This window comes from Elephas maximus, chromosome 19, assembly GCF_024166365.1.
Source record: "Elephas maximus indicus isolate mEleMax1 chromosome 19, mEleMax1 primary haplotype, whole genome shotgun sequence".
In the NCBI taxonomy this organism is placed as follows: domain Eukaryota; kingdom Metazoa; phylum Chordata; class Mammalia; order Proboscidea; family Elephantidae; genus Elephas; species Elephas maximus.
Genome location: NC_064837.1, coordinates 35,131,206 through 35,154,942, shown reverse-complemented (window position 1 = coordinate 35,154,942; position 23,737 = coordinate 35,131,206). Strand labels below are relative to the sequence as shown.

The following is a 23,737-nucleotide window of genomic DNA, read 5'->3' as shown; positions in this document are numbered from 1 at the left end:
GCACTATTCAAAAAATGAGTACCTGTAGCTGGGTTCTTAATCTATAGTGTAAGCTCCTTCCTCCTAGAAAACTCCTTAGAAAGCCACTTTTGTATTCTTCCAATAAAAAAGGTATTAAAAAGTTTTGTTTAGCCGAAGAGACAGAAAGGGCCACATAAATCAGAGACTACATCAGCCTGAGACCAGAAGAACTAGATGGTGCCTGGCTACAACCCATGACTGCCCTGACAGGGAACACAACAGAGAACCCCTGAGGGAGCAGGAGAGCAGTGGGGTGTAGAACTCAAATCCTGTAAAAAGCCCAGACGTAATGGTCTGACTGAGACTAGAAGGACCCCAGAGGTCATGGTCCCCAGACATTCTGTTAGCCCAAGACAGGAACCATTCCTAAAACTAACTCTTCATACAGGGATTGGACTGGACTATGGGATAGAAGATGATACTGATGAGGAGTGAGCTTCTTGGATCAAGTAGACACATGAGACTATGTGGGTAGCTTCTGTCTGGAGGGAGATGAGAAGGCAGAGGGGGACAGAAGGTGGCTGAAAGGATGTGGAAATAGAGGGCTGCAATGAATTGATTGATTTTTGAGAGACAACTTACTGGAGTGCTTAAGGATAAGGATTAAGTGTGATTAAGAGCAAAATGCCTGATTTTAAATCCTGTGCCTTTTGGTAAATTACTTAACCTTTCTGTGCTTCCATTTCCACATCTATAATAGTATCTATCTTAGAGAATTGTTTTGAAGATTAAATGATTTATAAATGGAAAGCACTAAAAATAGTGTCTGGAACATTGTAAAAGTTGAATAAATGTTAGTTGGTATTTTTTTTTTTTTTGCACTGGAGGAAAAGAGCAAGCTGAACTTAAAAAACAAAACAAAACATATTTTAAAGAACTAAGAAGCATCACCTCTTCCAGAAAACTTTCCTGGCCATCTTCTGTATTTCCACAGCATCCAATACATAACTCTATCTTACATTTTATATTATCTGTTTAACTTGTGTGTCCTCCCCAGACTCTAAGGTTCTCAAGAGGAGATGATATGTGCTATTCATTCATTCAGTCAATTATTTAACAAATATTTCAGTATCATCTATTTACCAGGAACTACTATTATACAATCAACCTGCAAAAGCAGAAACTGTATAAGGTGGAAACCTGTCATTGAAGGAAAATTCAAATATTTCCCACTAAATAGAGAGCTACAGAAAAAGGTGGAAAGCTTGTGATACCCAGAAAAACAAGGCAGTCCTTTGAGTTTCAGCTGACTTTTACAAGTTCCACTGTATTTTGATAAGCCGTGAATAAGATAAGGTTCTTGCTTTCATTGAGTTTGCATTCTAGAGGAGTAAGCCAGACACTAAACCAAAACAAATGAGATAATTACATATCTTGATACCATACCAGAGGCTGTATGGAGTGGCCAAGGGTAGGAGTTGGGTTGATGGAAAGCAGATCCTCAATAACATCTCTTGAACTAATAAATCTAAGTAGAATAAAAAAGGATGAGTTAATAGTTGACAAGGAGTAAAATCCTACACAGATACCACCACAGGAAACCCTGTAAATGAAATAATGCTATAATTATTTATTAAGTAATAAGTATATTACTTATTAACTAGTTATAAGCCAGGCACAGTGCTCTGCATATTAAGTATTGTCATTAGCTGCTGTTGACTGTGATTCATGGGACCTTATGTACAACAGAACAAAATGCTGCTTGGTCCTGCATCATCTTCACAATCACCAGCATGTTTGAGTCCCTCATTGTGGCTATTGAGCCAGTCCATCTAACCTAGGGTCTCCCTTGGCCTTTTTGGTCCTCTACTTAAACCAAATGTAATGTTGTCCTCTAGCTACTAATCTCTCCTGATGACGTGTCCAAAGCAAGCATGTTAGACAGTGTTCTTTTGTGATCCATAAGGTTTTCATTGACTAATTTTTGGAAGTAGATTGCCAGGCCTGTCTTCCTAGTCTCTGATAGTATGGAAGTGCCACTGAAACCTACCATGAGTGACCCTGCTGGTATTTGAAATACTGGTGGCATAGCCTCCAGCATCATAAAAAACCCAAACCCAGTGCTGTCGAGTCGATTCCGACTCATAGCGACCCTACATCCAGCATCATAGCAACATACAAGTCACCACAATACAACAAACTGACAGATGGTGGATATACTAAATACTGTATATTAATTACACCATTTACTTCTCATAACAGCCCTGAACGGTAGGTAGTAGGCCCAATTTATAGATGAATAAAAAGCTCAGGAGTTTAAGTGATTTGTTCAAGGTCACGTAAGTAGTAAATATTAGAACACAGATTCTAATATAGCTGCAAACTCAATGCTTTTAATCACTGTATAAAAAAAAAATAAGAGGTGGTAAAATCTTCTAAATGAGCAGCTAATTTGAGGGAAGGGTGGTAATTTGCCTGTGTGAAAGACCTTTTGGATCTTTGGCAGAATTGTCTGTTTAAGGATAAGCCTATAAATTAAATTTGAAGTATTAAAGTGCCAGTCAGCAGGATAAAAATTATTACCCTTGCTAGAAGTAATTTCTCCCTCCCTCCCTACTATACCACTTACTCTGTATAATTGAGCAAGATATTTAACCTCTTTCAATTCAAATTTCCTCTTCTGGCAAACAGAGATAATATCTGCCAAGCTTGATCAAGTGAAATATTGTATAAGAAAGACTTGTAAATTGGAATAGTGTTTTAATTCTCCTAATGGATTGTAAACTACTTGAGGGTGGTCACTGGGTATATATCATTCTATGCCTCACAGCATAAAAAAGTGTAATCATTTGGTGTCTGTTTATAGGCATTCAGTAAGTATTACATGAATGAATGAATGAATGAGTCATCAGGCTTTTCACCCGTTGCAATAATCTGCAGCACGAACATGTAGGCTGACACAGCTCTGTTAGTAATCCTGGTTATCTTGATACCTTTGAGTTCACCTGAGCTGTACCTTGGATTTTAATTGTAAGACAACACTTTTTGCTTCTGAGAGCCATTTTAGTTCATTTTTAGCAACTTGCCTTGTGCGTAAATACTTTGGCAGAGAGTGGGAATGTGATATAGTGGGAGCAGCTGGCTTGCTGACGCAAGAACACTTTGAGTTTGTGGTGCTTAGCTGGAGGTACAGCTGAGATACCATACCAGATGCTGTACAGTAGTCATCAGAAATAGGAGGATTTTAATGTGACCATTGGAACTAAATCTAGCTCTTGGGCTCTAGTCTTCAAAGTTAAAGCCTGAAATTAAAGAATATAATATGATTTGGCACCACTATTGTTTGAATAACATATGTTCCTACCAAATCTGAGAAACTGGTTTGTAGATTAACATGTAGAGCCCTTCATATTTAAAAATGACACTATTCCAAAGTTGTTTATTTGAGGGTGCCCTCTCCATAATGTATACCTCCAAAATGGTGGCTTTAGTTTCCAACTCTGGCTCCAATCATGTTTACTTAAATAATTTCTTCCAAATTTCTCCCCTCTATTTTCATTATAGCACAGGGATGGGGACAACCTTTAACCACCTTCCTGTGTACTACTTATTCATAGAGTGGGCCTTAGGACCAGAAGGAATAAGCAGTGATCTACACATAATCTCAAGGGGTAGTTTAAAGGCTCTTCTTGTGTATTTTTAAGTGCCTCTACTGGTTAACGGGGAGCCCCTGAGTGGTGCAAATTGTTAGCACACTCAGCTGCTTAATGAAAGGTTGGCAGTTCAAGTCCACCTGGAGGAGCCTCAGAAGAAGGGCCTGGCAATCTACTTCCAAAAAATCAGCCATTGAAAACCCTCGACAGTCTTAAGAAGTTCTGGCCAGATATTTTGTACAATGTCCTTCGATTTGCATTTATCTGTTGATGTTTTCCAAATGACTAGACTGGAGTTAAGAGCTTTTGGGAAGAATACCATAGAGACAAAATGCTCTTCTCTAGAAGGTGGAGTTAACTTTTACTCACACTCCTCACCCTGGAGTGTGGGCTGACTTACATCCAAATAAAAGAGTATAGAGAAACCTGGAAAACACTACCTTAACCAAATGATAAAATTTTAGCATCAGTAGTCACGTTGATATGATGTATTGAGTTGAGCAGCTTTTGATATAGAGATAATATGTGAACAAGACCTGATTTTTGAGAAAGCTTTGCCCACTTTATGATTTTTCATAGACTGAATTCACTAAAAAAACAAAACAAAAAAACTCAAACCAAACCAGTTGCCGTCGAGTAGATTCCAACTCATAGCAGCCCTATAGGACAGAGTAGAAGTGCCCCATAGGGTTTCTAAGGAGCGACTGGTGGATTTGAACTGCACCCTTTTGGTTAGCAGCCGTGTCCTTAACCACTGAACCACCAGGGCTCCAATTCACTAAAAAGTACATATAATCTATAACAAAGTTAATTTAAATCTGGGTTTCTTATATTCCACAGTGATTCACTACTCAGTACCAAAGATTGTTGTTGTAATTTTGTGGTGTGTACATGTAAGACATGGGGCGGGGGGAGGGAGTTAGGGGAGCAGCCTTTAGGCTGTTTATGCCTGTTTTTACAGTAATTCAAATGTATAATATATCAGCAGTTGCAGTAATCAAAACATATATTGAATCACACACAGTCATTAATATTTAATTTGTAAAAGTCCTGAATTTCACATCTTTATAATTCTCGTTTCAACCTACAGTTGGCTGAAGTAAGTGCTATTATTTTAACCTACATAGTTTTATTTTTGAGGCAAATTTAATGTTTTTTTTTTTTGTGTTTATCTCAATTAAAATGCAATATAGCTACTCTACAATGTAGGATGAAAGCATTGGTAGATTGAAAATCTGTGTTCTAGGCCCTGCCCCATTACTTTCTAAATATGACTATGACCAATTCACTTAACTCAATTTTCTTATCTATACAATGTACATAATAATACCCTATCTTTTTTTTATCTTTAGCTCTGTGTACCATTCAATATGCATTCTCGGAAGTACTCAATTTAAATAGATTCTAAAGGCTATTAAATAAGTTGGAAACAGTTTCCAACAAACTATTCCAATTAAGCAGCTATTAATTAAGTAGCTGCTCCTTATAAGCTGCTGTAAAGATTAAAGAGATCATGTAGGACTTCTGGGAAGATGGTGGGTGATCAGAAAAGTCAGGGTAATTCCTGGTAAATAGGCTTTTAATAAATTAAAAATATATAATAAATAATTAAGATGATGTATGTAATGCATAATGCCTGGCACATGATAAATTCTCAGCAAACAGAATATAGTAGATGGTAGAGGTAGAATTTTCTATTGCCCAGTTTCTCTGATCCTATTTAAGTGAACACTCAGCTGAATCTTGTTCATTCTCCATAGGCCCATGCTTATAATTATTTATAATTGTTTTTTTTTTTTTTTAATAAAATTATAATGGGAGCTACCTCATCAGATGTTAAGGATGCTATAGAGAGAATTCCTGCGTGTGAGTTGAAGGCTGAACTAGATGACTTTTATAGTTTCTTCCAGTTCTATGATATTATGTCTTAATACCTTTTGTACCTACCTCATAGGGTTCTGACAAGGACTGAGATAATATATGTGGAAACCATTTGTAAACAGAAAGTACTATATAAATGTATAATATCATTATATTATATACCACTAGTAAGCTAACAGAGATTTCCCTGGTAACTATAAGAACTATTTTTATTCCTTGGAAATTAAAAGGTACCTCTAATGTGTTGTTTTTTTTTTTCTGATGAGGCCAAGAGTTTGTTGTTGTTTGTTTATGTTTGTTTCCCTAGCTAGAGGAGTATAGCATTTTTAAAAATATACCATGTATCCTATTTCTTCCACTCCATTTAATCTGTGACAATTTTTCCTAAAGCAATGCCCAAAGGTGTTGCTATGGTTAAAGTTATAATTCAGCATTTCCATTAAGGAGACATCTTTCCAAAAACCATTTTAAAATAGACAATAGCTGTCTGCAATCAGATCCACTAAGCGTGATGCCAATAATTTTGGTCTAATTTAAGCAGTACCAAACCAATTTCATGGTAAATTCAGAAGGGAAGATATAACTGAAAAGTGAAATGATTTTGAACCATACTATAGTTTTTTATAGTCTACTGCCAACTATTTCCTCTTCTCATTATGAGAATAATACATACTTTGTACTGTTATGGTTTTTCTACATAAAGAAAAACATTTTATGAACTGTCATTTTTTTTTTTTTTCTCATTGTTGACCCTACCGGATCTTTTCAAAATCAAACTGTAATTTTATTCTCTGGTTCCCTAAGAAGTAGCATTTAAAGGAAATTGCAGTAAATTACTTTATCCTTAGTTTGAATTTTACTTTAACATCATGAACAAAGACATTTTCCTAGATAATTTTGATATAATTCCTGAAAACAGTTTTTCAGATCTTTCTGAGTATCCAAAGCCAGGCTGAGATTCTCATTTTGTGTCCCCAGTTACTGTATTTTGTTACTTCCCCTGTCAGCATTCCAATTTCTCTTTTTCCCCTTCTCTCCTAGTTTATTTTCTGAATTTAACAGTGGGGAATCCATTTGACTGTGCTCACAGCAGGTAATAAGTACTATGGTAGTCACTGGATTGGTTTCTCTGGATGGTTAAAAGAATGAGTGGGTAATTAAGCTTTTCTGAAGCTGCCAGCTGTATTGAGGGTTTGGTGCATATTTTAAGGCTTATGTAAAAATAGTTTCCTCAGAAATTGAACTATTTAACCAGTACAGTTCCTAAGGGCATATTCATTTATCTGGTAGTGAAGATTACTTAGATTACTTGAATTTGTGTCAAGCTGTGTTGTTGTTGTTAGGTGCTATAGAGTCAGTTCCAACTTATAGCGACTCTGTGTGCAACACAACAAAACACTGCCAGGTCCTCTGCCATCCTCACAATTGTTGTTATGCTTGAGCCCATTGTTGCAGCCACTGTGTCAGTTCATCTTGTTGAGGGACTTCCTTTTTCTTGCTGACCCTCTAATTTACCAAGCATGATGTCCTTCTCCAGGGACAGATCCCCTCCTGATAACACATCCAAAGTACATGAGATGTAGTCTCACCATCCTTGCATCTAAGGAGCAATCTGGTTGTACTTCTTCCAAGACAAGATTTGTTTGTTCTTTTGGCAGTCCATGGTATGTATATTCGATATTCTTGGCCAACACCAATATTCTTGGAACAGGCACACCTTAGTCTTCAAGGTGACATCTTTGCTTTTTAACACTTTAAAGAGGTCTTTTGCAGTAGATTTGCCCAATGCAAGGTGTCGTTTGATTTCTTGACTGCTCCTTCCATGCGTGTTGATTTTGAATCTAAGTAAAATGAAATCCTTGACAACTTCACTCTTTTCTCTGTTTACCATGATGTTGCTTATTGGTCCAGTTGTGAGGGTTTTTGTTTTCTTTATGGTGTGGTGTAATCCATACTGAAGGCTGTGGTCTTTGATCTTCATCAGTAAGTGCTTCAAGTCCTCTTTACTTTCAGCAAGCAAGGTTGTGTCATCTGCATATCACAGGTGGTTAATGAGTCTTCCTCCAATCCTGATGCCCCATTCTTCTTCGTATAGTCCAGCTTCTCAGATTATTTGTTCAGCATACAGACTGAATAAGTATGGTGAAAGGATACAGGCCTGATGCACACCTTTCCTGACTTTAAACCCTGTTCTAACGACTGCCTCTTGATCTATGTACAGATTTGTCTTGAATCCATTCTTAGAAATGTTATCCAGTGTTTACTATGATCCACACAGTCAAATGCCTTTGCATAGTCAATAAAACACAGGTAAACATCTTTCTGGTATTCTCTGCTTTCAGCCAGGATCCACCTGACATCAGCAATGATATCCCTGGTTCCATGTCCTCTTCTGAATCCGGCTTGAATTTCTGGCAGTTCCCTGTTGATGTACTGCTGCAGCCGCTTTTGGATGATCTTCAGCAAAATTTTACTTACCTGTGACATTAATGATATTTTTTGATAATTTCCACATTCAGTTCTATCACCTTTCTCTGGAATAGGCATAAATATGGATCTCTTCCAGTCGGTTGGCCAGGTAGTTATCTTCCACATTTCTTGGCATAGATGAGTGAGCACTTCCAACGTTGCATGTGTTTGTTGCAACATCTCACTCGGTAATCTGTAAATTCCTGGACTTGTTTTTTGTCACTGCCTTCAGTGCAGCTTGGACCTCTTCTTTCAGTACCATTGATTCCTGATCATATGCTACGCCTTGAAATGGTTGAATGTCAACCAGTTCCTTTTGGTATAGTGACTCTGTGTATTCTTTCCATCTTTTTTTTTCTCTCAGGTAATGACATTATTTTTCAGTTAACATAACCAGCGCACAGTACAGCATACTAAATCACCAAGACTTTTGGAAGTACAAATCCAAGGAAGGTAATACTTTTACTAAGTTACAAAACTTTGGCAAATCAATGCAGTACTCTTTAATATAATAAAATCAGATTTTTGTTGAAATCATATATTACTTTAGTGATAATTTTCACTCCAAAAATATCATTTAAGTACCAAAGTAAAGCAGCACTGTGGTTTTTTAATGGTGGTTTATAGCAGAGCAAGGTATTTTGTACAAATTAATATGGCTTTTAAAAGTACACAATTTCTCCTTTTAAAGTGAGCTGCTTCATGCATGCTTGTTGAAGTTCAGTGCAACAGGGCAGGCTGTGTATCCAAAAGTGGCTCTTCTTTGTTCTGGGGTTGGTCCAAAGCCAGGTGGAGTTCCAGTGCATGGAAAGCCTTCAAATTCTACCTTCAGGAGATTCAATATGCCAATACCAATTTCAAAGTACTTTTTCAAAAATCGTTATATTTTCTCATAAATATGGGAGCCCTCAAAATAGAAGGTCATTTCAAATAACACTATTTTCACATGATCCCTCCTAGTTAGAAGCCCTTCACCTTTTTGTTTTGATCAAAAATCACACAGACTTTCTCCAGCTTATTAAAAAAAAAAAAAAATTTCTACTGGGAAAGATTAGTCCAAAGGACTAATGGACCACATCTACCACGGCCTCCACCAGACCAAGTCCAGTACAACTAGATGGTGCCCAGCTACCACCACTGACTGCTCTGAAAGGGATCACAATAGAGGGTCCCAGACAGAGCTAGAGAAAAATGTAGAACAAAATTCTGACTCACAAAAAAAGACCAGACTTATTGGCCTGACAGAGACTGGAGAAACCTTGAGAGTATGGCCCTCGGACACCCTTTAAGCTTAGTAAAGAAGTCACTCCTGAGGTTCACCTTTCATCCAAAGGTTAGACAGGCCCATAAAACAAAATGAGACTAAAGGAGCACACCAACCCAGGGGCAAGGACTGTAAGGCAGGAGGGGACAGGAAAACTGGTAATAGGGAACCTGAGGTCGAGAAGGGAGAGCGTTGACATGTCATGGGGTTTTTAATCACGGTCATAAAACAATATGTGTGCTAACTGTTTAATGAGAAGCTAGTTCTGTAAACCTTCATCTAAAGTATAATTAAAAAAAAAAAATTGCAACCAAAAAGAAAAGTCTACCTAAAATACAGTTGTATTTCTCAAATAACAAATAAATATGCTGCCAGTTTGGAGACCTAGGACCTGATGCTGTATGCCACTTTCGTTGTCATTTCTCTACAAATGCAGCTGCCGCCATCTGTGTCCTCATGTTTCCTCTGGCCGAGGCTGTCAGTTCTTCAATCTCAGCATTTAATTTACAGATGACCTATTCCATGGCTTCTCAGTCTTTATTAGCATTTGAAGATATGGTATTGCCATGCAGCCTCCTAGGTAACTGCGTAGGCTGACTCCTTTCACAGTGATTATGACCACTTGAGTCAAAACAGTTTCTCCTGGGTCCAGAGGATGTGATTTGTATATAAGTCTCTCATCTACTGAAACCATATTTGTAAATGAAATATTAGTAGATTTAAGTTCCATTGTCCTCTCTTCATGATCAACCACAGAATGTTCTCGCACATATGTTTTGGTTCTTGCTGCACCAATAAGAGATTTCGCAATGGAGGACAGGCTCCGGTTTGTGCTGAGAAGCTGGTGGCTGTGCAGCTATCCAGAGGGATCCACGTGTCTGGGCACCATCTAGTTGTACTGGACTTGGTCTGGTGGAGGTCAATGCCAATGACACTGGGGTTCATTGGGTTGGGATATTTCTGCATTGCAGCTGTTGTGACTGTTTGCCACTGGTGATCAAAGACATGCTCAGAGGCCCAGATCATCATGGTGCCAGCCACAGCACAATGTCTGGGCGGCGCTAGGGGAGAAGGCGGCAAAGAGGCAACACTTGCCCCGCCCTGCCCCCTTCCATCTTCTTTTGATTCTTCCTGCCTTGTTCAATATTTTCCCTGTAGAATCCTTCAATATTGCTACTCAAGTCTTGAATTTTTTCTTCAGTTCTTTCAGCTTGAGAAATGCTCAGCATGTTTTTTCATTTTGGTTTTCTAATTCCAGGTCTTCGCATGTGTCATTATAATACTTTACTTTCTCTTCTCGAGCAGCCCTTTGAAATCTTCTGTTCAGCTGTTTTATTTCATCATTTCTTCCATTTACGTTAGCTACTCCACATTCAAGAGCAAGCTTCAGAGTCTCTTCTGACATCCATTTTGGTCTTTTCTTTCTTTTTAATGGCCTCTTGCTTCCTTTCACGTATGATGTCCTTGATGTGTTCCACAACTTGTCTGGTCTTTGGTTATTAGTGTTCAGTGCATCAAATCTATTCTTGAGATTGTCTCTGAATTCAGGTGGGATATACTCAGGGTCATACTTTGGCTCTTGTGGACTTGTTCTAATTTTCTTCAGCTTCAACTTGAACTTGCATATGAACAATAGATGGTCTGTTACACAGTTGGTCCCTGGCCTTGATCTGACTGATGATATTGATTCTTCCATCGTCTCTTTTCACAGATGTACTCAATTTGATTCTTGTGTACTCCATCTAGCGAGGTCCACATGTATAGTTGCCGTTTATGTTGCTGAAAAAGGGTATTTGCAATTAAGAAGTCATTGGTCTTGCAAAATTCTATCGTGTGATCTCCAGAGTCATTTCTATTACCAAGGCCTTATTTTCCAACTACTGATCCTTCTTCTTTGTTTCTAACTTTTGCATTCCAATCACCAGTAATTATCAGTGCATCCTGATTGCATGTTCCATCAATTTCAGACTGCGGAAGTTGGTAAAAATCAACCTCTTCATCTTTGACCTTAGTGATTGGTGCATAAATTTGAATAATAGTTGTGCTAACTGGTCTTCCTTGTAGGCCTATGGATATTACCCTATTGTTGACAGTGTTGTACTTCAGGATAGATCTTGAAATGTTCTTTTTGATGATGAATGCAACGCCATTCCTCTTCAAGTTGTCATTCCTGGCATAGTAGATCATATGACTGTCTGATTCAAAATGACCAATACCAGTCCATTTGAGTTCGGTAATGCCTAGGATATGGGCGTTTATGTGTTCCATTTCATTTTTGATGATTTCCAATTTTCCTAGATTTATACTATGTACATTCCATGTTCCAATTATTAATGGATGACTGCAGTTGTTTCTTCTCATTTTGAGTCATGCCACATCAACAAACGAAGGTCTTGAAAGTGTGACTCCCTCCACATCATTAAGGTTGACTCTACTTTCAAGAGGCAGCTCTTCCCCAGTCGTCATTAGAGTGCCTCCCAACCTGAGGGGCTCATCTTCTGGCACTATATCAGACTATGTTCTGCTGCTATTCATAAGGTTTTCACTGGCTAGTTCTTTTCAGAAGTAGACTGCCAGGTCCTTCTTCATAGTCTCTTTTAGTCTGGAAGCTCAGCTGAAACCTGTCCGCCATGGGTGACCCTGCTGGTATTCGAATACTAGTGCCATAGCTTCTAGCATCACAGCAACACGTAAGCCCACATGGTATGACAAACTGACATATGTGTGGGGGTTGTGTCAAGTAGAAGAAGAAAATCCTGTCTCATATAAGGCTAAGTCTAATCCTGTATTATGTCATTCTGATTTGTAATTTTTAATTACTGATCTTTATTTTATTTTTTAACATTTCTAACAGATCTCTTATTTTTTATTGTGCTTTAGGTGAAGGTTTACAGAGCAAATTAGTTTCTCATTAAGCGTAATTTACTGATTTTAGTGAAGTGCTTTTTACCTACCAGAAATTCCCTAAAATAACTTTTTACAAACAATATACATTTAAAAAATATAGGCTTTAAAAAAATTAATAAGAAACTTTTATTCAGATATTTTTAAAGATGCTGATTCAGCCATTATCTTTACTTCTTAAACCAAAGTCTAAATCTAGATAAAATAAAAAAATGGGATTGTTTTTATTAGCTGCAGTTACAAGGTCTAAAATTTTATCTAACTGGGATGTTGCTATCTTTAAAACTTCAAGCATTCTGTTGTTGTTTAAGTTGCTGTCAAGTAGATTCTTATTCATGGCAACCCCATGTGTGCAGAGTAGAACTACTCTGTGGTGTTTTCAAGGCTGTGACCTTTCAGAAGGAGCCCTGGTGGTGCACTGGTTAAGTGCTCCGCAGCTAACTGAAAGGTCAGCTCCTTTAACCTACCAGTGGCTCTGTGGGAGAAAGATGTGACAGTCTGCTTCCATAAAGATTACTGCCCCTTGGAGAATAAATTAATTAAGAAAATATATAGGTTGTTAAGCAACACTAAGAGTCCAATTAAAGTTAGTTTCATGAATTTAAAGTAAGACAAGTCAGTATGTTTGAGTTTTACTCTTGCCATATTCAGCTGTTTGAGTGCCAGGTAGAGCAAGGAGAGAGTTGGCTTTAGCCAGGATTGTATGAAGTGAGTTTGACAGAGAGATAGAGGGATAAGAGGTCTCAGAGTTTATACAAGGAAATGATGACAATATAATATGACATGATATGACATAACATAACATTACATAATATAACATGACAACTTGACGAAGGACCAAGGAAGGAGGGGAATGAGACAGTAGGGAGAAGGAATTGAAGGTATTGGTGGAATTAAAATTGTTGAAGTCCAGCTTCTATAGGGAGTGACCTGCTATAAGGAAAGACAGGAGCTGGTGGGTAGAAAGTGAGATGCTTAAAACTGAGATTGTCAATAATGTTTAATTATTAGTAATGCCATGGCCCAGGGGATGAGCATAGGTATGAGTGGCTGAATTGAGATGGAAGACAAGATTGTTGGAGGCGACGAGGTCAAGGAGCTAACATGTCTGCTTGTTAGAAGAATCATCTGTGTAAATATTAAAATTACCAAAACTATAAGAAGAGTTGTGGTGGAGGAAACCCTGCTGGCATAGTGGTTAAGAGCTATGGATGCCAACCAAAAGGTCCACAGTTCGAATTCATCAGGCGCTCCTTGGAAACCATAAGGGGCAGTTCTGCTCTGTCCTATAGGGTCACTATGAGTCAGAATCAACTCGACTGCAGTGGGTTTGGGTTTTTTGGTGGAAGAGACAGTGACCGTAAGGTTTTGTTGTTATGTTGTTTGTTGGGTGCCGTCAAGTCAGTTCCAACTCATAGCGACCCCATGTACAACAAGCTAAGATGCTGCCCAGTTTTGTACCACCCTCACAATTGTTGCTATGTTTTAAACCATTGTTGCAGCCACTGTGTCAGTCCATCTAGTTGAGGGTCTTCAACTTTTTCACTGACCCTCTGCTTTACCAAGCATGATATCCTTTTCCAGGGACTGGTCCCTCCTGATAACACGTCCAAAGTACGTGAGATGAAGTCTTACCATACTCGCTTCTAAAGAGCATTTTGGCTGTACTTATTCCAAGACAGATTTGTTCGTTTTTCTGGCAGTCCATGGTATATTCAGCATTCTTTGCCAGCACTACAATTCAGAGGCATCAATTCTTCTTCAGTCTTCCTTATTCACTTTCCAGCTTTTGAATGCATATGAGTTGATTGAAAATATCATGGCTTGGGTCAGGTGCACCTTAGCCTCAAAGTGACATCTTTGTTTTTGACACTTTAAGGAAGTCTCTTGCAGCAGATTTGCCCAATGCAATACACTGTTTGATTTCTTGACTGCTGCTTCCATGGGTACTGATTGTGGATCTAAGTAAAAGGAAATCCTTGACAACTTCAATCTTTTCTCCATTTATTGTGATTTAAAAAATTTTTTTTTCCTTATTGGTCCATTTGTGAGGATTTTTGTTTATGCTGAGGTGTAATCCATACTGAAGGCTGTAGTCTTTGATCTTCATCAGTAAATGCTTCAAGTTCTCTTCACTTTTAGCAAGCAAGGTTCTGCCATCTGCAAAGCGCAGGTGTTAATGAGTCTTCCTCCAATCCTGATGCCATGTGCTTCTTCATATAGTCATTTCTTACATTATTTGCTCAGCCTACAGATTGAATTAGTATGGTGAAAGGACACAACCCTGATGCACAGATTTTCTGGTTTTAAACCGTGTCAACGTCCACTTGTTCTGTTCAAATGACTGCCTCTTGGTCTATGTACAGGTTCCTCGTGAGCACGATTAATTGTTCTTCACAATGTTATCCACAATTTGTTTTGATCCACACAGTTGAATGCCTTTGTGTAGTCAATAAAACACAGGATGAAAAAATAAATAAAACACAGGATGAAAAAATAAATAAAACACAGGGTGGTGCAGTAGTTAAGTGCTCAGCTTAAATGTCGGCGGTTTGAACCCACTGGTGACTCTGGGCAAAAGATGTACCTGTCTGTTTCCATAAAGATTACAGCTTTGGAAACCCCACGGGGCAGTACTACTCTGTCCTACAGGGTCACTGTGAGTCAAGATTGACTGAACAGCAATGGGTTATTAGTATCTTTCTGGTATTCTCTGTTTTCAGCCAAGATCCACCTAACATCAGCAGTGATATCCCTCGTTCCACGTTGTCTTCTGAATCCTGCTTGAATTTCTGGCAGTTCCCTGTTAATGTACTGCTGCAACCATTTTTTAATGATTTTCAGCATAATTTTACTTGTATGTGATATTATTGATTTTGTTAGATAATTTCTGCATTCCGTTGGATCACCTTTCTTTGGAATGGGCATGTATACGGATCTCTTCCAGTTGGTTGGCCAGATAGCTGCCTTCCAAATTTCTTGGCATAGACAAGTGAGCAAGCACTTCCAGAGTTGCCTTTGTTTGTTGAAACATCTCAATTGGTATTCTGTTCCTGGAGACTTGTTTTTTGCCAATGCCTTCAGTGCAGCTTGGACTTCTTCCTTAGTACCATTGGTTCTTGATCATGTGCTACCTCCTGAAATGATTGAATGTTGACCAATTCTTTTGGTACAGTGACTCTGTGTATTCGTTCCATCATCTTTTGTTGCTTCCTGGGTCATTCAATATTTTGCACATAGAATCCTTCAACAGTGCAACTCGAGACTTGAATTTTTTCTTCAGTTCTTTCAGCTTGAGAAATGCTCAGCGTGTTCTCCCTTTAGGTTTCCTGACTCCAGATCTTTCACATTTCATTATAATAATTTACTTGGTGGTATTTGAAATACCAGCGGCATAGCTTTCAGCATCACAGCAACACGCAAGCCACCACAGTATGACAAACCGACAGACAAGTGGTAGGACAGTAAGTAAGTTAGGTGTTAAAATTTCAGCTCATGAGGCAGTATCATACGAAGGTCTATTGAAGAGTCTGGTAGTGGTGGGTAGTGTATTATGTAGTCTGATAGCATCAGTTTCAAAGGGAGAAAGGAAGAACATTAGTCTCTAGGTGGCAATGAGAAACAAGGAGGACACCTAACCTACCTTAAGGCCAGAAAGAGAAAACTGGCACTGCCTGAGAGGGCTCCAAGGAATATACTATCTTTAGGGTAATAAAACATTGATTAGTCTAAAAAGGAGAAAGAAATGAAATGTTCAGAGAAGATGCTGACATTAGGGGATTTTGTTGATAAGAGATCCTGAGTTCCAAAGAGCACAGTGGAAAGTTTGAGGAGTTAGGGAAGAGGGATGTAAGTCTGGATCAGTTTAAGGGATCTGGATCAGTTAATGGGGATGAGAGACTATTATGTAAGGGATTACCTGGGAAATGTTGGGTTCTTGCAGTGACTGGAATATAGGGCATGATTGGATTGACACTTAAAGGAGATTATTTCCAGCTGCAACCACTATACTACCTAGGATTTCTAAATGATGTTGTTATTGGCTCATGGCAACCCTATACACAACAGAACAAAACGCTGCCTGGTCCTGCACCATTCCCCTTGATTGGTGTGGATTGGACCGTTGTGATCCATAGGGTTTTTCATTTGCTGATTTTCAGAAGTAGGTTACCAGGCCTTTCCTAGCCCATGTTAGTCTGGAAGCGCCACTGAAACCTGTTCAGCATCATAGCAACATACAAACCTCCACTGACAGATGGGTGGTGGCTGCACATGAGGTGCATTGGATAGGAACTGAACCCAGGTCTCCCATGTGGAAGGTGAGAATTCTAGCACTGAACCACCACTGCCCCACATGGGATTTCTAAACAGCTCATAAATAAAACCCTGTCAGTTTTTATTACTGTTCTATTACCATATTACCATTACTTGTTAATGCCATTTATATATTTATAAAAGCATATAATCGCATTCAAGTAATACATAATAATATATCTTAAACATCCTTCTGCATCAAAATGTGTTGTTGTGTGCCATCAAGTTGATTCTGCCCCATAGGGTTTTCAAGGCTGTAATCTTTATGGAAGCAGATTGTCACATTTTTCTCCCCTGGAGCACCTGATGGTTCGATTTACCAACCTTCAGTTAGCATCAAGTGCTTAATCACTGCGCCACTAGGGCTCCTTAGCAAAATATATACCAAAAAAACAAACCAAACCCAGTGCTGTGGAGTCAATCCCGATTTATAGCAACCCTATAGAACAGAGTAGAACTGCCCCATAGAGTTTCCAAAGAGCACCTAGCGGATTTGAACTGCCAACCCTTTGGTTAGCATCCCTAGCACTTAACCACTATGCCATCGCAAAATATATAGTGTTACCTTATTCTTTTTAATGACTTCATTGAATTCCATTGTATTTAACCAGTGCAGCATTGATGAACATTTCTAACTTTTTGCTGCAATGAACATCTTTGAATATATATCATGGAGTACTTTTACCGTTACAGGATAAATTTCTAATGCTGGGTTGAAAAATACATGTATTTTAAAAATATTAGATACAGCCAAATTGTTCTTCAACATGTTTTAATCAATTTACACTCTCATCAACAGTTTGTGAGTATCAATTTCTTCGTATTCTTCCTCCTTCCCCCAACCATTAGATGTTACATGGTAATGTTATTTAAATGATTTGTGTTAATCTAAATTCAAAATATTCTAATTGATTTATTAAAATTGATCGTCTCTGGTGAAGGGAACTGAAAGAAGTGTACTATTGCTTTTAATATAATACTTTTTTAATACATTTTTGATTTTTAACTATATCCTTTTTACTTGGGATGAAGATACACACACATACACATATACACATGCATGTATATATATATATATGTATACAATCAAAAGTTATAATAAAGAAACACAGTCAAACATTAATATAACCTTAGAGACCACCACCAATTGCACTGCCAGATTAATTTTTGTGTGTGTGTTTACCTCCTAATAAACTTCTGCCATTTCTATTTAATTCAAGAGTAGCTTGAGATTTTAGGAGAAGCTGATTTTTAGAGAACTGTTACCATGTACATGGTATTTGTGGAAACTGGATTGCTTTCAATACAAAATAAAATAGAGAAAAAATTAGATGTCAAGGCTGATATATGTGTACAACTTTGGATTTAAAATGTTTGCTTTCATTAAAACAACCTTATTTTTTGTAACTGAATTGACTTTATACTATGTGAATGTTATAAATTCAAATATATAAAATAAATGTGCACTTAAAAACAAGTATAACTCATTATGAAAAATAACCCATGATTTAAAAAAATGTGGACTAACATTGTGATCAGAGATTTTGTGCTTCCTTTTAACTTGTCACAGTTTAGTTTTTTTAACCTGATCTAGATTTGTCAGAACATATGGACTTATAATAAATAGCTTTGCTTTCAAGTATATTCATTTTTATACTATAGAGAGACACTGCTTTTAAACTAGCAATATAGCATTTCAGTCTTTTGGCCTTCTGCAGCTACCTTTCCAAAAATAGTTAAATAATAGAGTTTTTTGTTGAAGTGTTTGGATTGGAATTTCTTCACTGTTTTCAGTTTCCCAAATAGATACATCAGGTGCCTCTGTTACTATAACGGTGTGACCTCAAATAAGTTCATTTAATTCTTGGTTTAACATTGAATAATACTTTTCTCTCTATCTTTAGAAGTCTCTCACATATCTCATTTATCAAGGTTATACTTTGAAGGGACCTTTTATATAATTGATGGTAAACAGCCAAAGTTAAAATTGTGAAGCACAGATGTATACACACTGGACAAGAACAGTAAGGGTAGTATAATCCTGTATTTCATGGATGGATTGACGTACAGTATGGTTAAAAGACTTGCTTTCTTGAGTCTTAGGTCAGTACTCTTTCTAGTTTTGATAGTTCCTGCTTTCATATTACTCTCCTGCTAAGGCTGTTATTAAAATTAGCAAAGGCCAGCATCCTAAAGAAATTAGTCTAGAACTAAAAGGAAAGCAGAGTCAATAGGTAGTGTAAAGAGTTAGCTGCTAACCAAAAGTTTGGAGGTTCAAGTCCACCCAGAAGTGCCTCAGAAGAAATGTTTGCTGATCTACTTCTGAAAAATTGCAATTGAAAACCCTGTGGAGCACAGTTCTACTCTGACACATGGGGTCGCCATGAGTCAGAATCAACTCTATGGCAACTGGCTTTTTTAAAGGAAAAAAGTTTAATAAATATGACATTTTAATATGAAAGTATTGTACTAATACTGATACTAATCCTTTAAACCTGTGATCATTGAGTTGATTCTGACTCATAGCAACCCTATAGGACAGAATAGAACTATTTCCAAGGCTTAGGTAGGTAAAATTTTTTGTGGGCTCAAGTTTTTATTTGTTTTATTTTCAGACTATTATGTAGTGCTTGCTGTGCTAAGGCAACTAAAAGTTGAAATTCCTAAAGAAGTATTTGGGCCCCTTCCATTGACTTACCATGAATGTAACGTTGTAAAAAATTTTTTTTTACAATACCCTTGTGTTTGTTTAAAAAATACTGGAAAGTTGTATAAAGTATGCTATCTTTGTAAGGCTGTAATGATGAAAATAGTACATCTTTCAGGTTGTACCCATTCTGAGTATATGTATTATTTTAGTTTCACTTAACCTCAGTGACTTTTTCTTTACTACATACACAAGCCCTCTGATAATGAATCCACTAGTTTTAATCATTTTATATACATTTGCAGTTCTATAACATTTGTTAACACATATTGCCATTGCTAAGTACCATAAGCTACTATTTTCTTTATTTAGGTTATACTTTCCCCCAATATGACCACTTAAGGCAATTTTTTTTTTCATGAAATGGTATCCTCTATTCTGTTTTCTATCACTTCAGAATTCATTCATGACATAAATGGCTATTTCTGCTTTAAACCCTATATTATTAGGGAATTGATTATCAAAGTATTATCAGGGTTATCAGATATAAACTAGTCAATGTGTGACATTTATATTTCTGGCTTCTTGGAAATATCAAATTTATATGATAATGTCCATTAAATATAGATATAACAAAAAGTTGTCACTTAACAGGCATTTTTGCTTTTTAAAGTAGCTTTGTTTACCAAATGCAACTGGAAACAAAAATCCTGTTACTGTAGAAAAATGTACTATTTAGATTTGAAATATTCTGATAGTATTTTCAGGACTATTTGACATTTGAAAATAATTATATTATCTCAACTCTTAAAAACAAAAGAACTTTATTGGAAATTCAAATCACATTGAGTTACTAGTACACACCCACTAGAATTGCTAAAATTAAAAAGACTGACAATACTAAATCCTTGCAAAAATGTGGAACAACTGAAATTCTGTATATTGTCAGGTGAAGTGTAAAAATGGTACAATTGGGGGAGGGAGGGGGGATCACTCTCTAGACAGTAGACACTTGTTATTTTTGGTGAGAGGAAAGACAATACCAAATGTGGGCGAAGAGTGCACAACTTAACTGAGGTAAATGATGATGCAAAGAAGCACACAAGAATAAGGAATGTTATCGGTAAATGCTATAACGTATACAATTTTGCAATAATAACAGTAACAACCAAAAAAAATATGTGAGTGGTTACATAGGTAGACATATGCACATATGTGTATAGAGGAAGGTATATGTGTATATATGCATGCACACGTATAGGTGTATCTGTAGGCATATGTATATATGTTTTTTCGTGTTTGCTGCACATATGTTCATATGTACAATAAAGCACATAGGGGGCACAGTTATGCATACTTCTAAGACATAACCAAACACCCTGCAGGGTTTGTTGACTGGCTTTGAAGGCTTAGGAACATAGTCTTGTGGGACAACTTGGTCAATTGGTACACCATAGTCCATAAAGTTTATGTTCTACATTCCAGTTTGGTAAGTAGCATCTGGTTCATAAAAGCTTGCGAGCAGCCATCTAAGATACAACTATTGGTCTCTACACATCTGGAGCAAAAGAGAAAGAAGGAAACCAAAGACTCAAAGAAGAAACTGGTTTACAGGACTTATTGCTTATATAAACCACGGCCTCATCTACCCTGAGACCAGAAGAGCTAGATGATGCCCGGCTACCATTACCTTCTGTTCTGACCATGGACACAATAGATGATCCTGGGTAGGATGGGAGAAAATTGTAGAGCAAAACTCAAATTCTTCAAAAAAGGCCAGGGTGGGGCCAAAATGGCAGAGTAGTCAGATGCTTCCTGTGGTTCCTCTTACAACAACGACCCAAAAACACAAGTGACTCAATTATATATGACAATCTAGGAGCCCTGAACATCAAAGACAAAGTTGAAGAGTCAGACTGAGCAGTAGGGGGAGGGAGAGACAGTTCAGAAGCAGCGAGGAGTTACCAGACCTAACCCAGCAAGAACTGGCACCATATATCTGGCATCATGAAGGCCAAATTGGGTCATGCCAGCAGTGATGCAATCAGTGGTGCTTGGGATGTGTTTTCCACATTGGGAGAGACTGGGCGGAGAGTGTATTCGAGCCTCTAGAACCAGTGAAAAGTGGTGCTCAATCAACAAAAGATAAGTATGTAAGTTTAACCTACTGCGTGGATTAAAAAACACCCCTTTGGGAAAAATCTCTCTCTCATTTATCTGCTCCCTCTCCACTCTGCGCCAGTCCGGCCTGGTTTCATCAATTGCCGGAGTCCTCTGGCCCAGAAGTAGGACCCATCAAGCACCCCGAGCCATTCTCCCAGCCTTGGAGAGGGAACAAATTAATAAACAGGAAAAAATAATCTGCCAGCTCTCCTAAGCCAGGAACTCAGGGCAGGCATAGCTCCTCTGCCTAGGCACAGGCATAAGGGGTCCATGGACTTTGAATGCCTTTTACCCCTCCATAGACCTGTGTGGGCCTATTTCAGCAGCCCTCATTAGCACAGTCAACAGGTTATATACCTGAAGCCTAAATTAACTGTTAGGTGACCCTAACACCTATATGGTGGAGAGGCAAGTTTGTGACATTTGACACCTCTCTGCCTATTAAGCAAGGTTCCTACCTACCCACATCAGGGGCCTGAGGACTGGTGGTTCTGCCCATGCCACCTGGCCACCCACGACAGAGGTCCAAGAATAAGTGGTGCCTCTCATTCCTTACAGCCGACAGCATTGGTGCCTATTCCGGCTGTAAAACCCACTGTCCTATGTGCTCTAGGGAACAGGGATGTGTTTTCCTCCCAGACACTCGGGCAGCTTTTAGCCTCCTGCCTTGCCCAACATGTGACCCTCTACTGCAGCCAAATACCTGTGCCTACATCAATCACCCCTGCCCATCTAGGTCTGTAGGTGAGAGCCTGCATCACACACTTGGTGACTGACTACCTGGACACCTAAGCTGAAGCCATACAAGAAAAGTAAACAGACTCCTGGGCTCACATACCTAATAACAGATCTAACCACCTGGTGACAGGACATTAGAGCTTCAAAGGTGCCAATAATCAAACTAGCTCACACGAAGATAAAGCACTTGACACCAACTTATTTGAGGAAAAATCAGATAATAGAATTAAAAAAAATGAAGAAACCCTAAGAATTATGTGGGACTCTATCAAGAGAAATAACCTACAGGTGATTGGAGTGCCAGAACAAGGGGGATGACAGAAAATACAGACAGAATTGTTAAAGATTTGTTGCCAGAAAACTTCCCTGATATTGTGAAAGATGAGGTATCTATTCAAGATGCTCATCTAATCCCATACAAGGTAGATCCCAAAAGACAGTCACCAAGACATATTATAATCAAACTTGGCAAAGAACAGAGAGTTTTGAGAGCGGCTGCAGATAAATGAAAAAATCATCTACAAAAGAGAGTCAATAAGACTAAGCTCAGACTACTGAGCAGAAACTATGCAGGCAAGAAGGCAATGGGGTGACATACATATAGCCTTGAAGGAAAAAAAATTGCCAACCAAGAACCATATATCCAGCAAAACTGTCTTTCAAATATGATGGTGAAATTAGGGCATTTACAGATAAACAGAAGTTTAGGGAATTTGTAAAAACCAAACCAAAATTACAAGAAATACTAAAGGGAGTCCTCTGGTTAGAAAATCAATAACATCAGATAACAACCCAAGACTGTAACACAGGACAGAGCAACCAGGTATCAACCCAGATCGGGAAGTCACAAAAATAAATCAAAGCTAAAACACTGAAAATAGGGAAACAGAGATGTCAATATGTAAAAGATGACAACATTAAAACAAATAAGCACTAAAGAAAACGTAGTCATAGATCTTTCATATGGAGAGGACGTCAAGACGATATAAAGAAAAAAAGATTGGTTTAAACTTAGAAAAATAGGGGTAAATATTAAGGTAACCACAAAGGAAACTAATAATCCTACACATCAAAATAAAAAACAAGAAAAACATAAAGAATACAAAATCAACAATGATGGAAAGAAAATACATTAAAAAAAAAGGCCAGACTTACTAGACTGGCAGAGAGTAGAGGAACCCCCAAGACTATTGCCCTGAGATATCAATTAAATTTTGAACTGAAACCACTCCTTAAGGTCACTTTTCAGCTAAATAACAGATTGTCTCAGAAAATAAACAGTATCACCCGTGAGTACTGTGCTCCTTCAAAAAAAAAAAAAGTTTATAAGATGAAATGGTCAACATTTACCCTAAAGTAAAGATAAGAAGGTGGGTGAGGGGGGCAAAGAAACTAGATTAATCGAAATGGAATATAAGCAGAATGGATGTAATGAGACTGTTGACACAATGTGGAAAATGTAACCAATGTCACTGAACAATGTGTATAGAAATTGCTAAATGGGAACCCGATTTGCTGTGTGAACTTTCACCAAGGACACAATATTTTTTAAAAATGGTATAATCACTTTGGGGAAAGGTCTAGCAGTTTCTTAAAAACTATACACGCACCTATCCTAACCAACCCATTGCCGTCGAGTCGATTCCGACTCATAGCGCCCCTATATGACCCAGCAATTCCATTCCTAGGTGTTTACCCAAGAGAAATGAAAACATATGTCTACAAAATGACTCACACATAATG

At 37.9% G+C, this 23,737-nt stretch overlaps 1 protein-coding gene and 1 pseudogene across 1 annotated transcript in view; one reads left to right on the top strand and one right to left on the bottom strand.

Annotated features, from left to right (window-relative positions):
• The window catches only part of PPM1E (protein phosphatase, Mg2+/Mn2+ dependent 1E), a 213,980-nt gene that overhangs the window by 133,210 nt on the left and 57,033 nt on the right, over positions 1-23,737 (top strand). The window lies entirely within an intron of this gene.
• Positions 9,542-10,846, bottom strand: LOC126063075 (PRELI domain containing protein 3B-like; annotated as a pseudogene).